At 44.0% G+C, this 16,704-nt stretch overlaps 1 protein-coding gene and 4 non-coding genes across 5 annotated transcripts in view; 2 read left to right on the forward strand and 3 right to left on the reverse strand.

The window, feature by feature from the left end:
• The window catches only part of LOC137335965 (zona pellucida sperm-binding protein 4-like), a 55,529-nt gene that overhangs the window by 20,064 nt on the left and 18,761 nt on the right, over positions 1-16,704 (reverse strand). The window lies entirely within an intron of this gene.
• Positions 559-647, reverse strand: trnap-agg (transfer RNA proline (anticodon AGG)). The gene is given in 2 exon segments: positions 559-594; positions 612-647. It is a non-coding gene; the product is annotated as a tRNA-Pro (tRNA).
• trnat-agu (transfer RNA threonine (anticodon AGU)) lies at positions 4,910-4,983 on the forward strand. The gene has a single exon. It is a non-coding gene; the product is annotated as a tRNA-Thr (tRNA).
• On the reverse strand, positions 9,204-9,286 carry trnas-uga (transfer RNA serine (anticodon UGA)). Its single transcript has one exon. It is a non-coding gene; the product is annotated as a tRNA-Ser (tRNA).
• On the forward strand, positions 15,414-15,487 carry trnan-guu (transfer RNA asparagine (anticodon GUU)). Its single transcript has one exon. It is a non-coding gene; the product is annotated as a tRNA-Asn (tRNA).

Below are 16,704 nucleotides of genomic sequence, written 5' to 3' on the forward strand. Positions count from 1 at the left end.
TCTGGATATAAAGACCAACATTCCATTAACATTTTTGATTATTTTTTGTCCCTGTCCATGACATTTTAATGATGTATGTTCATGGACCCCTGAGTCTTTTTGGACCTCCACTGTTTCGAGCTTTTCACCATTTCGAAAGTACGCTGATTTATCCATTTAGGTCCAAAGTGGATGACCTCACACTTGACGAAATTCATATCGATTTGCCACAATTTTGCACATTCATTTATTATATTAATGCCTCTCTGTAATTTTATGCTTTCATCTGCACTGCTTACAATGCTGCCCACCTTGTTGTCATCGGCAAACTTGGATATGTGGCTTTCTATCCCGTCATCTAATATCCGCCTGAATTGGGAAAAATCCAAATTGAGTTTCAATCTCCTCATCATCTTGAGACATTTTATTTGCTTCATGTGTATTGCGCCGACGAAACTTCGGCATTCAGTCCACTGGAGCTCAAACATCCTCTGGATATAATTCAGTTCCACCAACAGCAAAACTGAAAAGATGTGAGAAGACAATTGGTGACTTTTCACGAAAAGGCGAAACACATGCGGGCTCGTCCGGGATTTGAACCCGGGACCTCTCGCATATCACTCAATGAAACTCCCTAAGCGAGAATCATACCCCTAGACCAACGAGCCGCTGTTACTTCAGTTGTGCAGCCAGTGTAAAAGTTGGTTGCGTCTCACAGCCGATCGGCCATCCTTTCAGACCACTTCGATCCATCCAATCTCGTTTTCTGTTCGGGTGGACAGCAATATCAAGTTGTGCACCAACTATCTCCATTCACCAATATTAGTCTCCCTTTACCAAATTGCTTTCGAGTGCACGACTTGAGTTATCAAGTAAGACGTTTCTGAATTAGTTGCTCTTAAAATACATTGCTTGTGAGGATACTCAGAGTCGCATCGATATCTGGCACGCTCTGTTCCCTTTGCATTGCAACCGACACATAGAATTGAATCATAGAGGCCATTCGCGCCATCGAGTCCGTGCGAGATCTCTGCAAGAGCAATCCAGCTAGAACCACATCCCTGCCTTTCCCCGAAGCCCTGCATTTTGTTTCCTTTCAAGTACTTATCCAGCTCCCCTTTGAAGGCCATGATTGAATCTGCCTCCATCACACCCTCGGGCAGTGCATTGAGATCCGAACCTCTCGCTGTGTAAAAAAGTTTTTCCTCATGTCACCTTTGGTTATTTTGCCAATCACTTTAAATCTATTTCCTCTGGTTCTTGACACTTCCGCCAATGGGAACAGTTTCTCTCCATCTTCCATGCCGAGATCCTTCATGATTTTGAATACCTCTATCAAATCTCTACAAAACCGCCTCTGTTCCAAGGAGAACAACCTCAGATTCTCCGGTCTATCCACGTAAGTAAAGTCCCTTATCCCTGGAATTATGACAGTATTTTTTTTCTGCACCCCCTCGAAGGCCTTCACATCTTTCCTGAAGTGCGGTGTCCCGAACCCCACACAAAATTTCAGTTGTGTTCGAACCAGTGTGTTATAAAGTTTCATCCTGACTTCTATACTTTTATACTTTTGTACTCGAGACATCTATTTCTGAAGCCCAAGATGCCGTATGCTTTTTAACCGCTTTCTCAACCTGCCCTGCCACATTCAACGATTTGTACACATAAACCCCTCTTTGTTCCTCTTCCGCTTTTACATTTGTGCCCTGGAGTTTATTTTGCCTCTCCTCGTTTTTCCGACCGAAATGTATCACTTCGCAGTTCTTTGCGTTAAATTTCATCTGCCCCGTCTCGGCCCATGCCACCAGCCTGTCTATAACCTTTGAAGTCTGTCACTATCCTTATCACTGTTTACTACCCTTCCAAGTTTTGTTTCATCTGCAAATTTTGAAATTGTGCTCTGTGCACTCAAGTCCAAGTCATTAATATGTATCAAGAAAAGCAGTGGTCCCAGCACGGATCCCTGGGGAACGCCACTGTACACCTCTCGCCAGTTCGAAAAACAACAGTTCACCAGTAATCTGTTTCCTGCTGTTCGTTAATTCTGCATTTATGTTGTTTCTGCCCCCTTTATTCCATGGGCCGCAATCTTGATGAGAAGCCCACCATGCGGCACTTTAGCAAACACCTTTTGAAAGTCCTTATACACCACATCAACGAAATTGCCCTCATCTATCCTCTCTGTTACCTCATCAAAAAACTCTAACAGGTCAGTTCACCACGATTTGCCTTTAACAAATCCGTGCTGCCTTTCCCCAATCAATCCACCCTCGTCCAAGTGGCTGTTAATTCTTTCCCGGGTTATGGTTTCTAAACGTTTCCCCACCACTGAGGTTGAACTGACTGGCCTATAATTGCTGGGTTTAGCCGTAGACCCTTTTTTGGACAAGGGTGTAACCTTTGCAATTTTCCAGTCCTCTGGCACCACCCACATATCTAAGGATGTTGGTAGATTATGGCCAGTACCTCCGCAATTTCCACCCTTACTTCCCTCAGCAACCGAGTATGCATCCCATCCGGACCGGGTGGCTTATCTACTTTAAGTACAGCCAGCCGTTCAAGTGCCTCTTCCTTATCAATTTTTAGACCATCCAGTATCTCAACGATAACTTCCTTTGCTGAGACTCTGGCAGCAGCTTCTTGGTAAAGATAGATGCAAAGTACTCATTTGGTACCCAGGCCATCCCCTCTGCCTCCATGAGTAGACCTCCTTTTTCGTGCCGAATCGGCCTCACCCCTCCTCTGACTTCCCGTTTACTGTTTGCATGCCTGTCGAAGTCTTTTGGATTCCCTTTTATGTTGGCCGTCAGTCTATAGTCATATTTCTCTTTGCCTCTCATTTCCTTTTTCACTTCTCCTCTGAACTCCCTAAATTCGGCCTGGTGAATGAGCGAATAAAAAAAGTTAGCATTTCTTTCAGCCGGAAACAGAAAGTTACTGGTTGATCAATGGCGATTTGAACAAGTATTCGTCTTTTTTACAGAGTTGAATGAGTTTTGCGAAATTAATACAGTGAACTAATACAGTAAAGTTGAATTCCTGATCGGGAACCGCCTCAGACAGCGCATTACTGCCCATCCCTGGGAAACAAGATACTATCGAAACTTTGACAACACATCTCAGGTCCCCCGACAAAGTCACAGCTTGCCAGCTGTTCCGAAATTTGGAGCCTGGACAGGGAGTTAAACGCTGGACCTTCAGCTCACTGCCCACTTTAAAAGTCTGATACTCTACCGACTGAGCTACCCAGGCTCGATACTACATAAGCTCCCATCGTACATATTCATGGGAGATCTCTGAATTATCCCTGCAGTCGTCGAACGAGGGTGAGGTCCGTTTGATAAAATTCTCAGTAACGTGTTGAGGAGAATCCTTGTTTCTGTTGAACAAGATGTAAGAAACATGGACAGTGAACTCGTGAGTTTACAATTCTTCTTGTTTGTGCCAAATGTCGTGTCATTCGTTAGCAGCAATTAAAATAGCACTTTACCCAGCGGCTCAAAAGCTGAACTTGTCCCACACGGGAGTTGGAAAAGGCCTCTCGACCTTTCAGCGTATTAACATCTGTGAGCTGAATAATTTCACCCGTGACACAGTGAAACCAGGCAGAATATTTCTCTTCCAAATTTTCCCAACACGAAACTTCCAACCGATGAAAATCGGCTTAAAGAAAATAATTGTTTGTTTGGTTCTTTAGATTTAAAGATCTTGTACCGGCCCCTTTGCCATATGAGATGCCGCAAAAAGCCCCCTCTCCCCCTATGAACAAGTAAACTGGCACCTGCTATTGCAAGACGGTAGGCCAGAGGAACTCAAGAGCCCACATGGGAAAACTAAGAAGTCGATTGTTGACCTCCATACGTTTGTCCCACAAGGGCGTATTGTAAAAACGACTGGTTGTTAACAAGATGCGTTATGGAAGATACCATTTGTACCTTGAACTCCGATCAAAATGTTCGGAGTAAAAGGTTTGATTGTTTTAGAAGACACTCGAACTCACAACCTGGTCATTTCTGGAGCCCATACTGCTATAAATAAGTAACGCACGCTTAACAATTGTGCAACACGAGAGCAGCGAACAACTGACAGCATCAGCGCTCCTGCCAAACAGCTTTATTTTCGGTCTCTCAATTATCACTTCGAGTTCTTTCTCAATCACAAGCCTCCAATCAAGATGCGCTTCGTTAAATAACAATTCCTAAATCAAGAGAGTTTTGATCGATCATGACGAAAGCATGTACAATTTCCTCACCTGTTCCATTTCATCCCCTGGGGTGGAAACCATCAGCTCCTGGAGATTTGTTGATCTTTCGCCTCCTCATTTTCTCCATTGTCATCATTTTACTTGTACTGAATCCCCTTGATTTATTAACAGTTTTCCTCGTGTCTCTGGTATGTTAGCGTCATCCATTTCTGTGACGACCGATGCAAAGTAAAAATTTAGCAACTCTGCCATTTCCTGATTTTCAATTACAATATCACCTCCATCTGTCTTTAAACAGCCCACATTACTCTCAGCCTCCCTTCTTTCTCTTAATATACTCGTAAAAATCTTGAGAGTTGTCCTCATTTTCCCTCATAAGTATTTCTCCTTTTCCCTTTTTGCTCCTCTTACGATTTTTTTTAGTTTCAGCACCACAATAAACAACATTCCGCTGTAAAGTTCGGCTCAATAGTTCTCCAATGTCAGAGCGAGAATTGTCTGAAGCCCTGATTTATTTAATGTCACAAATACAATCACACATAATCATCCATGTATCAACGCACTGAAGGATACACAAAGATAAACTCAGCGAGAAATGCAGTCAGTGTCGGGATGCACAGGTGAACGGACAAGCGAAATGGACCGAGACAAAACGGTCTGATCCCCCAACAGTGAAGTGTCGCTGATAGATATTAGTGAGGAGGTGGGGGCCCCATGTTATCAGGTGACGCTGTGGCTTAGTTGGTTAAAGCATCTGTCCAGTAAACAGGAGATCCTGGGTTCAACTCCCAGCAGTGCCTTGTGCAGCTCATTATTTTACCTAATTTATGAAATAAAGCGACAAAATAACAATGTGGTGTTCGTATTTGTTCAGGTTTCAGGAGGAAACGGATAACAGAATGACTGTTCAAAAACGCCCTTTCATTCCACAGACAGACCTCTCAGAGAATGTGTCTGCAACACGTTAATTTAAGGACACGTTCTTGTTTCTGGGCTCGTTGGGATCGGGGTACAATTCACGATTTGAGGTTCAAAGCCGAAGACATCCGAATTTGGATCAAGACTTGTGATCTTGTCCTGCGGGACAAACGTTTGCAAAGAGGAAAAAGAAGTCCTCAAATCGCTCGACCTGAATCTCCAGGCCCAGATGAAATATATCCCAGGATGCTAACAGAAGCAAGGAAGGAAAGAGCGGAGGCTCTGACCATCATTTTCCAATCCACCCTGGCAAAAGGTGTCGTGCAGGAGGATTTGAGGATTGCTAACGTTGTACCATTGTTGAAAAAGGGAGAAAGGGATAGATCGAGTAAATACAGGGCAGTCGGCCTGAACTCGAGCTGAAGTATGAATCGTCATTTAGAAAGGCACGGATGAATCAAGGACAGTCAGCGTGGATTTGTTAAGGGATGGTCGTTTGAATTGAATTATTTGAGGAGGTATCAAGGAGGAATGATGAGGGTATCGCGATTGATGGAGTCAACATGGATTTTAACGAGGCTTTTGACAAAGTCCTGCAGGGCAGATTTGTCAAAAATGTAAAAGCCCATTGGATCCAAGGGACATTGGCAAGTTGACTCCAAAATTGGCTGAGCAGCAGGAAGCAAGCGGTTGTGGTCGACGGGTGCTTTTGTGACTGGAAGGCTGTTTCGAGTGGGGTTCCATGCGGCTTCGTACTCGGTCCCTGCTTTTCATGGTACAGATCATTGATTTAGACTGAAATGTAGGGGGCATGATGAAGAAATTTGCAGATGATACAAAAATTGTTCCTGTGGTTGAGAGTGAGGAGGAAAGCTGTCGACTGCAGGAAAATATCCATCGAGCAGGCAGGTGGAAAGAAAAGTGGCAAATGCAATTCAATCTGAAGAAGTGTGAGGTAATGCATTTAGTGGGGTGGGGGGGGGTCAAAAAGGCAAGGGAGTATATAATAAATATTGCAATTAATTTGCCATTTACATGCCCATTCTGCAAATTTACTAATGTCTTCCTTTATTATTCGCATTTTTCTTTGTATTAACTACAGCTCGCAATGAGGTGTCGTCCCTAAATTTTGAAATTGTACTTCCGATTCCCGTGTCCAAATCATGAATGTAAATTTTGAACAAAAGTGGTCCCAGCACCGATAAATTGTGAACAACAGTGGTCCCACCACTGATAAAGTGTTAACAACAGTGGTCCTATCACTGATATATTGTGAACAACAGTTGTGCCAGCATCGATAAATTGTGAACAACCGTGGCCCAGCACCGATAAATTGTGAACAGCAGTGGTCCCAGCACCGATAAATTGTGAACAACTGTCGTCCCTGGAATTTTGATCTTGAACTGCAGTTGAAACTTTTGCACAAAAGAAAATAACGTCCCCAAATCGTCCCACGTGAATCTGAAATGCTTTGGGAAGAAGTTCAATGGAAACAATCAGGACTTTAAAGGCACCTCAACGACCTGAACTTTCGTTGAATGAATTGTGTTAGCCATTGCATTCGAACGTGAAATCGCTCTTGACTTTCATCTCACTGAAGCAGAGTGTGGCCGCTTTGCATCTGTGAGCATGTCGGTGGCGTGTTTAGCTTTGATATTGATCGCTTCCAATTTGTAAAATGTCATCAATCGTCAGGAAAAGGAAACCGAGAATCGAGTTGTCCCTCTAAGTGATGAGCTGAAGGGATTGGTGATCCAAGCAGATCTGGAAAATGCGTGGTGCAATCGGTCAGGAGTTCCAAATCCACCCTCCAGCCACTCGGCAATGATATTGAATGAACTTTACTCTGGCCCAGTGTCGCCGCTCTGAAATCGAGTATTTCTCCGGCATGTTTAACTTCATAGTTGCTGGTTTAAGAGTGAAGACTGGCTGGTTGGATTTTCACTCCTACAAGCTTTAATCATTCATTTTTCACTGACTGTAGACAGTTGTTATATTGGTCGCTGCAATCTCAAAGTTTAGCCCAGTGAATTATTGGTTTAGCAGGTGATCTCTTCACCTGTTCTCGGCGGTGTTATCCGTTAGCGTGAAAGTTTGATGGTTCGAGCCCTTATTTTATTTTTCCTCAGGATTCATCGCCTCAAAGTTCCAGGGTTTCAATGCATGTTTTGGAATCAAGAAAATGTACCGGAATCATTGCCAACTGAGCAGGGCTGATATTCCACCATTTAACCTGCGGTCGGAAATCAGGCACATGAATCATATAAAGGAATGGAACATTGGCTTCACGGTAATTACAATTCTCCTTGACAGACAACCCCCCGAAAGGCCCGAAGGGAGGCCGCACCAGCTGCAGGAGAGCTGGTTCTCTGTGACATGGAGATTTCTGTAGTGAGTGAGACCAGACTGTTCCTATGTTCAGAGAATGAATTTCACACCCTTTATTTTGGAAAAGCAAATCGGTGGGGATTTTTGTCATAGCCCGATGCCTTTCGTGTTGTATCAGATGTTCCTCGTTGCGTTACTTTCATCTTGATCGGAGAACCAGTTCGGGCGCTCCTGTGATAAACAGCGACAATTGCCAGTTAATGTTAAATTTAACAACGACTCCATTGCGTTTTTAATCCCACTCTTAAGATGCAGTCTATAAAATGAAAAAAAATCATCACATTCAAAGCATAAAAATCTTATTAAAGTTTTGACTGTCTCTCGGGAACCACGTCAACATCGCCTTCAGTCTGAAATAGAAAGTTATCGATTGATTCATGGTGATTAAGACAGGGATTCAACTACGAACAGGATTTAATTAGCTTCATGTAATTAATTTAATAAGTTCATAACTCTTTTTAAAGTTAATTCCCTGACTGGGAATCGAACCTCGCGGCGGTGAGAGTACCGAATTCTCACCACCAGGCCATTGGGGAACTCCCAAGATTGCGCAAGAGACAAAGTGGAACTGATGACATTATTTTTTCTTTCGCTCTTTCATGATTCATTCAGCTCTGTGTTTATTCTCAGGCCTCTTATCTCTCCTTCTTTTCAGCTTCTGACTGCGGATATTCCTGTGGTGAAATATCAATAATATAGAACATCTCACAGCCCCGGTATATTTGCTGTTTCTCTGTGCAGTTCTGTGCAAAATCAAACTGCACGCAAATACCGACAGTGCCTCTCTCTCACGCCCCACAGAAGTAGCAGCAGATGCCACTTTAAACTGCCAGTTGCTTCAAACGATTCACGATGGACCTGCGTGACCTTGCAGCTTTCTCAGGAGCTGCATTCAGTGCGTGAATTTTGGAAATGGAAACATGTCCATCAGCAGCTTGTGGTCGTATTTTACCTCACTTTCCATTTCATGTACATGCCTACTTGCACTTGGTGATGTCATTGCCTGAACATCACCTCTGTCGCGATATTATTTCGAACAGAAAATGCCATTTTGTGCGAGCAGTTTGTCTGGCAGGAAAATGACCTGAATTACAAAGGGCCAAGTCGGAAAGGCCGCGTTGCTCTGCTTGTTCGCAGCAAAGAATTTTCAGCGTTTCCTTGGGGTTTAGTGTTTAGGATTCGGCGCTTTCATCACCACGGCAAAGGTTCGATTGTCGGTCTCAACATCCGCATATTATACACTCTACCATAAGTGTACTGTACTCAAATTGCTGATTTTTTCATTGTGAGGGGAAGAAACATAAATGTGTGGACATTAATTACGAATACATCAGCTGGGTTGCACCTTTTCTTTTCCTACCGTCTCAGTCTTTCCACCTTTACCCTTCTCTGCTGGTGTTGCAGGTTCCATCATTCTTCGCTGTTCACGATGCCTGAGAAGTCCATCAGGAGAAAACAGGCAAAGTCAAGAGACAGAGACAGGGAGAGATTAAAACATAGAAATAAATTGTATAAATGTCAAGTTCTGCGAACGAGCAGAATTTAGAATGGAGCTTGGGAGAGATTCCTTCACGTGTCTTGCAATTTTGCAAGAGATCATTGGGCTCCGAGTTAAAAGCGTCGTTGGCGATGGAGCACCTCTCTGAGGGAGCGAACAAGGTCCGTTCGTTCAAGTTCATATTAATTTGAACACTGAACAAACTTTTAAAAGTAGCGCTACGAACAGGATTCGAACCTGTGCAGGGCAAACCCGATTGGATTTCAAGTCCAACGCCTTAACCACTCGGCCATCGCAGCGAGAAACCTCAATGATGCACAGCTATAAATCAGAATGCGTAGGGTTATCACACGAGATCTGTGACACTTTGTTCTCTCAGACAGGTTTCCAACTGGAAACTTACAGCTTGTTGATGTGCTGACTTTGCTGTCTCGGTGATAGAATTCTCATTTATCACGTGAGAAACCGGGTTTCGATTTCCGGTTCGTTTAGGCTTATTTTTATTCTCCATTCATAAGATCGCGTGAATTGTGCGACATTCGCCCTCAGCTTCAATCTGCGCACCATTTGAGACATTTTCCATTCTCCACGTGTGTTGCGTCGAAGCTGGGTTGGAAAATCACATTGCAAGTCTCACGCCTTAATCATCGGGTCATCGCTGCTGCAAGCGACAAATCCGACACCGCTGCAGAAGAGAATGAAGAAGGTTATGACAGGAGAACTCTGAGACTGTTTGTTCTTTTAGACAGGTTTCGAATTGAGCGCAGACCGCCGGCTGCTGTGCGGACTTTGTTATTTCAGTGATCAAATGCTTGCTTTCTGCGCGGGAGGCCCGGGTTCGATCACCACCCAATAGAGGAGCATTTTTCATTCTCCATTCATGAGTTCACGTGAATTGGGATACGTTGACATTCAGCTTCAATCTGAACACCATCTTGTGATATTTTCCTTTCTTCATGTGTGTTATCGTCGACAGAACCGCTGCATTCTGTCCTCCATGCACTGGAATTAAGACAATCCTGCCGACTGCACAGCTGACAAGACGTGAGAAGCCAATTAGTGATTTTGAACTATAAATGGTAACACCGCAGGGCTCGTCCGGGATCTCTCACATAACAATCAGCAAATCCCCAAAGCGAGAATCATACCCCAAGACCAACGAGCCACTGATAACAGAGGGGGGCAACCAATGCAGAATTCTGTGCCACCCACAGCCGATCGGCCACCATTCTGCCCATCCTATCACTTTTTCTATTCCGATGTACGACAATGTGAAGACGAACATTAACTATTTCATATCAACAATATTAGCAAATCTTTACCACATTCGTTTCGAATGTGCGAGTTGTAATATCAAGTGAGACTTTGCAGAATGAATTGCTCGAAAGCTACATTGTTGTCTGTCTTGGCATCCGCAGATTATCCACTCTACCACAAGTATAACAGTGACCACACTTCAAAAATACTTCATTGTCTGAAAAGCGCTTTGGGAAGTCTTGAGGTCGTGAAAAGCGCTTTGTAAATACAAGACTTTGTTTTTATACTGGGCTAAAAGTACTGATGATTTCACTATGAGGACGAAGCGACATCAATATGTGGACATTGGCTAAGAATTCATCATCTGGGTTGGTCCTTTGCTTTTCCTCCCGTCTCAGTCTTTCGATCTTTACCGTTCTCTGCTGGTGTAGCAGGTTCGATGAGCTTTGGCCGTTCAAGGAAGCTTGAGAAGTCCATTCGGGGAAAACAGAGAGTGACAGAGACAGGGAGAGATAGAGAGATAAAAGCAAAGAAAAAAAAGCCTGAATATCAAGTTAGCAGAATTTGAAATGAAGCTTGAGAGAGATGGAATCATACACTCATAGAATCGTTACTGCACAGAAAGAGGCCATTCGGCCCATTGAGCCTGCCCCGGCTCTCTTTAAGAGCAATCCAGTGAGTCCCATTCCCCCGTTCTTTCCCTGTGGACCCGCAAATATTTTTCCTTCAAATATTAATCAAATTCCTTTTAGAAAGTCACGATTAAATCTGCTTCCAGCACCCTTTCAGGAGATGCATTCCAGATTATAACTACTCGCTGATTTAAAACGTTTTTCCTCATATCGCCTTTGGTTCTTTTGTCAACCACCGTAAATCTGTGTCCTCTGGTTATCGACCCTTCCGCCAACGGGAGCAGTTTCTCTTTATTTACTTTATCTAAACCCGTCATGATTTTGAGCACTTCTATCAAATCTCCTCTCAACCTTCCTGCCCGAAGGAGAACAACCCCAGCTTCTCCAGTCTATACACGGAACTGAAGTCCCTCATTCCTGGAACCAGTCCAGTAAATCTTTTCTGCGCCACCTCTAAGGCCTTCACATCCTTCCTAAAGTGCGATGCTCAGAATTGGACACAATATTCCAGTTGTGGATTATTGTGAAGTTTCCTTCAAGCACCTTGAAGTTTTGCAAGAGACCATTGGGCTCCCAATTAAAAGGCTCTGCCGCGGTGGAGGATCTCTCTGAGAGAAGGAAATACGGCCCGTTATCTCCAGTTCATATTTATTTGAGCATTGAACAAAACTTTAAACAATAGCGCCGTGAGCAGGATTCCAATGAATCACCGAAAGACCCTGTCGAGTTTTAGATCTAACGGCTTAACCACTCGGCCATCACAAGCAGCGAGTGCTAGTAATGCAGGGCTGTAAATCAGAATGCGCAAGGTACTCAGAGGAGATTTGTGAAATTATATGTTGTTTCAAACAGGTTTCCAACTGGACACAGAGAGCCCGATGCCAAGCAAACGTTGCCGTTTCACTGGTAGAATTTGCACTAACCACGCGAGGGAACAGGGTTCGTTTTCCCGACCAATTAAGGAGCATTTTTATTCTGCACCTCTGAGATCGCCTGAATTGGGATAAATTCACCTTCAGTTTCAATCTGCACACCGCCGTGAGGCATTTTACTCTCTCCGTGTGTGTTGCGTCGATAAACCGGCTGCATTCTGGCCTCTGGACCTCAAACATGCTCGAGAATTAAATCAATGCTGCTTTCTGCAACGCTGAAAAGATGTGAGAAAGAAATAAGTGAATCTTCACTGGAAATAGTGAAACAGGAGGGTTCTGGGGTTTGAACTGGGGACCTCTCGCATATCAAACAGTGAAACGGCCAAAATGAAAACCATAATCCGAGAACAAGGAGCCGTCAGTAACACAACCGGACAAACATTCGAAAATTTCCCTGTTACCCACAACCGATCGCCCATTCATTCAGACCGCTTCTGTCCATCGAATCATAGAATGGTTACAGCACAGATGGAGGCAATTCGGCTCATCGAGCCTGTGGCGGCTTTTTATTAGAGCCATCCAATTAGTCCCATTCCCCGGCCTTTTCCCGGTGCTCTGTATTTTTCCCCTTGAATTTCCTTTTTTAGTCACGATTGAATCTGATTCCACCACCCTTTCAAGCAGTGCATTCCAGATCAGAACTATTCGCTGCGAAATGAAATTTTTCCTCATATCGCCTTTTGTTCTTTTGCAATCACCTCAAATCTGTGTCCTCTGGTTCCCGACCATTCCGCCAATTAAAACAGCTTCTCTTTGTTTACTTTATCTGAACTCTTCATGACTTTGAACACTTCTATCAAATCTCCTCTGAACCTTCCCTGCTCCAAGGCAAACAACCCCAGCACGAGGCAAATGCGGTCAAATGGCTTCAATTAATTTATTTGATCATTAAACAGACCTTTAAAGACAGGCCTTGTTTTGTGGAAGTCTGAGCTCGTGGTTTAAATCGCTGGTTTCAATGTTTGGTGCGTTTCTCGATTCTAATTTTACCACTGACAGAATTTCTGCAATTATCCATTTTGACCTGTTCACAGAAATCCCGATTGCAGTGCAATGGAGCAGAGGATGTGAAAGAAGCTGAAAGTGAAAGTGCAGATATTAGATTCATCACAGTGACTGGACACGTTTCCACAGGTAATGACCTCTCACCTTAAGATTCTTTCCAGCAGAGTGGGACAGGTGATCAGAGTGACCGGGCTCCAGCGGCGCAATCAGTCCTTATATTAGTTACAGGCTCAGGAAATACCGGGGTTTTTAATTCGAATCTCAGCAAGATCAAACAATCCTTTTCCTTGTGAACATTTCGACCGGAGTTGAAGGTAAAATTGATGTGCTCCAAAATTCATTTAATTATCCGAATTGCCATGTGGTTCCTCCGGTCTACGCTGTTGCAATAGCAGATGAGATGTTTAGTATTACTTGTTTACAGGAGGGAGGCTGCGGTTTTGTCGACACAAACTATGATTTTGATCCATCTTCAAATCGTGGGATTTAACTGGAGCTTTAAACCTGAGCCAGAGACCGCTCAGCCAGGATACTTTCCATCCTACACTTCAGGAGCTAGTTTTACAGGAATAGAATTACTGCAAGCAAGAATTCTACCCCTGAAGCACCAACGCTCGCACGGCAGCAGGATGCATGTGTCCAGTTAGAAACCTGTCTGAAGGAACATGCAGTCTGACAGAGCCGGAAGTCCAGCAGATTGACTTTCGGTCTGAGCAGATGTTGAGTCTCCTTCTTGAGAGAGTTTCGCCAATCCAGCTCAGAATGGATTAAGAATCATGAATTCGGGTGTGACTGGAGCCACTTGTGTAAGATGAAGTGTCGGGGGCAGTTTCACATCCTTGACGGACATTAATGATCCTGTTGCGGTTTTGCTGCAAAATTTCACTTCCCAGCTCCCGAACTAAAATCCAACGCCGTTGCAACTCGAATCCACAACCTTTGAATGGCTTATCAAACAAAACAAGTAGAAGTCCAACACACTAGTCATTGCGCCACAGGGTCAGTTGCCAAAAAAAACCCGAATAAAAAGAAAGACGTGTTTCTCCGGTCCAGGGGCAAAGTGACAATGGATATTATGCAAAAAACTGTCCCCTCAAATCTGTGTTTATATTTTTTTTGTAAAGCTTCGATTTTAAAAGTTATAAAAAGCCGAAATATGTAAAGTAAATTAAAAGAATCGAATCCGTGATTAAGGCGTTACAACACACTCTAATCAACAGTTAACCGGCCGTACTGACGGTCCATTAGATATTTTAATTAATTTCTGTACCTGTACACTAGTTGGTAGCGCTTTCTGTACTTGGACCCCGAAATCCCTCTGCTCCTCCACAGTTCCTAGCTTCTCACCATTTAGAAAACATTCTGATTTATCTTTCTTAGATTTAAATTGGATGATCTCGCTCACCCCCCATTGAACTATATTTGCCGCAGTTTTGCCCACTCACTGAATCCATCAATTCCCACTTTTCAACTTCCTGCTTCAATGTTCATGACTTATTGCGTCACCAGAAGGCTGCGTGTTCAAATCACGGGGTAACCGTTACTTTTCGAGCTGATCAGATTCTGGATCGTTCCGGGATGAATATTGTATCTGCTTTTTCTCAATAAACAGAACCTTGCTCTAAAGTCTGCTTCCCTGGTTCTCAAATTTCAGGAAGGCGTCTCATTCCGCCCTCGACTTTTGATTTTGACCTACGGTTGAAACTTTTGCAAAGATGGAAAAGAAGTCCCCAAATCGCTCCACGTGAATCTTAAACGCTTTGGGAAGAAGTTCAGTGCAAACAGTTAGGAATTTAAAGGCACCTCAATGACCTGCACTTTCTTGGAATGAGTTTTGTTCGCCATTGCATTCGACCGTGAAATCGCTCCCGGCTTTCATCTCACTGAAGTGAAGAGTGTGACCGCGTTACATCTGTCAGAGTGGAAGTGACGAGTTTGGGGTTGGTGTGGGTCGTTTCCAACTTTTGAAATCTCACCAAGCAGCAGAGAAAAAGAATCTTGGAATCAAATTGTCCCTGTCAGTGATGAATTGAAGTGAATATCGCTCCAAGCAGATCTGGACAACTCGCAGTGCAGCCGCACAGGAGTTCCAAATCCACCTTCTCGCCACTCGGCAATCGCATGAACTGAACTTTACTCTGACCCAGTGTCACCGAACTGAAATCGAGTATGTCTCGGCCACAGTTTTTCTGAACATCATGGTTACTGGTTTAAGAGTGAAAACTGCCGTCCGCTTCACTGTAAGTGCAAGAGACATCTTTGTAAACACCGAGTCGTGTCACAGACCTGCTCGTCGGACCTGCTCATTTCATCTCATCTCATTTTCTGCAAACCTGAATATTACTGGAATAGAGAATGGCGAATCACAGCTCGAGAAATCAATCCTCTCGACCACGAGGGGACGGAGTCTTCCAACATACATGTGTTTAATGGCAAGGTGAGTTTAATGTTCAGGAATAATAGAGCACAGATTTTCGGTCGTGCAAACTTCACACACTTTATTTTGGAAAAGTAAACTGATCGCAGAGAGAATTTATTTTGATCGCTGCAACCTGAATTTTTAGTTCGTTGAATCAGTAGTTCAACAACAAACGTGTGCTGTCTCTGTGGCGCAATCGGTTAGCGCGTTCGGCTGTTAACCGAAAGGTTGGTGGTTCGAGCCCACCCAGAGACGGTGGGGAAACTTTTATCTTCATGGTCTCGCATTTCCTGGTTCTGATGTTTGTTTTGGCTGCAAAACAAATGCCCGCTTTCGATGGCCAGCTGAGTGCGGCCGATCTTCCATCATTTCACCTGTGATTGGCTTCGCCGAATTCTGAATTCTTCTTGACAGACAAGGTCTGACATCGATATTTCTGCAGTGAGCGACACCAGACTGTTTCCACAATGAATGTCACTCCCTTTTATTTTGGAAACGCAAAATTTTATTCACATTCCGAACGGTTTCAGTTGATTTGTGAGAGATCATGAAAGGATCCTGCAGCGCTGCCTTGGATAATAACAACAGTTCTAAGCCGCATTTCAGTCGCGGCAACAAATCCTCACATCCGAGTATCTGCTCCCTTAAATCGGAGTATCTGCACCTTTGCAGCAGAGTATCTGCACCCTCACACTGGAGTATGTGCACCGTTGCACCGGAGTATCTGCGCCCTTACAACCATTAACTCATCAACTGTCCCCAATCATCTTTATCAGCGTCAGGAGCCCTAAACAAAACCCAACAGTGAAGAAATTGGCTTTGTGATTCTTCACTAATGTACGGACACATTTTTATTAACGGAACTTTGAAGGAGATTTGGGGAAAGTGGCCGCTGATACTCAGAAACTACTGCTTGTTTTTTTTTGCTCAGCGGGCTCGTTGGTCCAGGGGTATGATTCTCGCTTCGGGTTTGTTGTTTGAAATATGTGAGAGATCCCGGGTTCAAATCCCGGACAAGCCCTCATTTCCCCCCCCCCCCGCCCGATTTTTGATCTTGAGCTGCTGTTCAAACTGGCAGGGTGCTTGTCGGTATCTCAACAATCTCACGTCCTCTGAATGCATTCTACTTGCAATTGCAATTGACCTTGAAACCGCTCTCGGATTTCATCTCACTGAAGCAGAATGTGGCCCCTTTTTGTTTCAGCATGGAGGTGACGAGGTTGTGGTTGATAACCGCGGACACACTTGTCCGGACATTGGTAGTCAGAATGTACAAAATGCTGTCTGAAATATTCTGTTGTCATCCAGGGAGCTCTAGTTTTGCATGCCCAACCTTTCCCCTAGTAAGAATGTGTCCAGTCTGTACCCGAACTATCTCCTCACTCAAAGCCTCCCATTGCTCATTTACTGTTTTACCTGCCAATCTTTGATTCCAATCCACCTGGACCCGATCACTTTTCAACTCGCTGAAA

Source organism: Heptranchias perlo, chromosome 20, assembly GCF_035084215.1.
Source record: "Heptranchias perlo isolate sHepPer1 chromosome 20, sHepPer1.hap1, whole genome shotgun sequence".
Lineage (NCBI taxonomy): Eukaryota > Metazoa > Chordata > Chondrichthyes > Hexanchiformes > Hexanchidae > Heptranchias > Heptranchias perlo.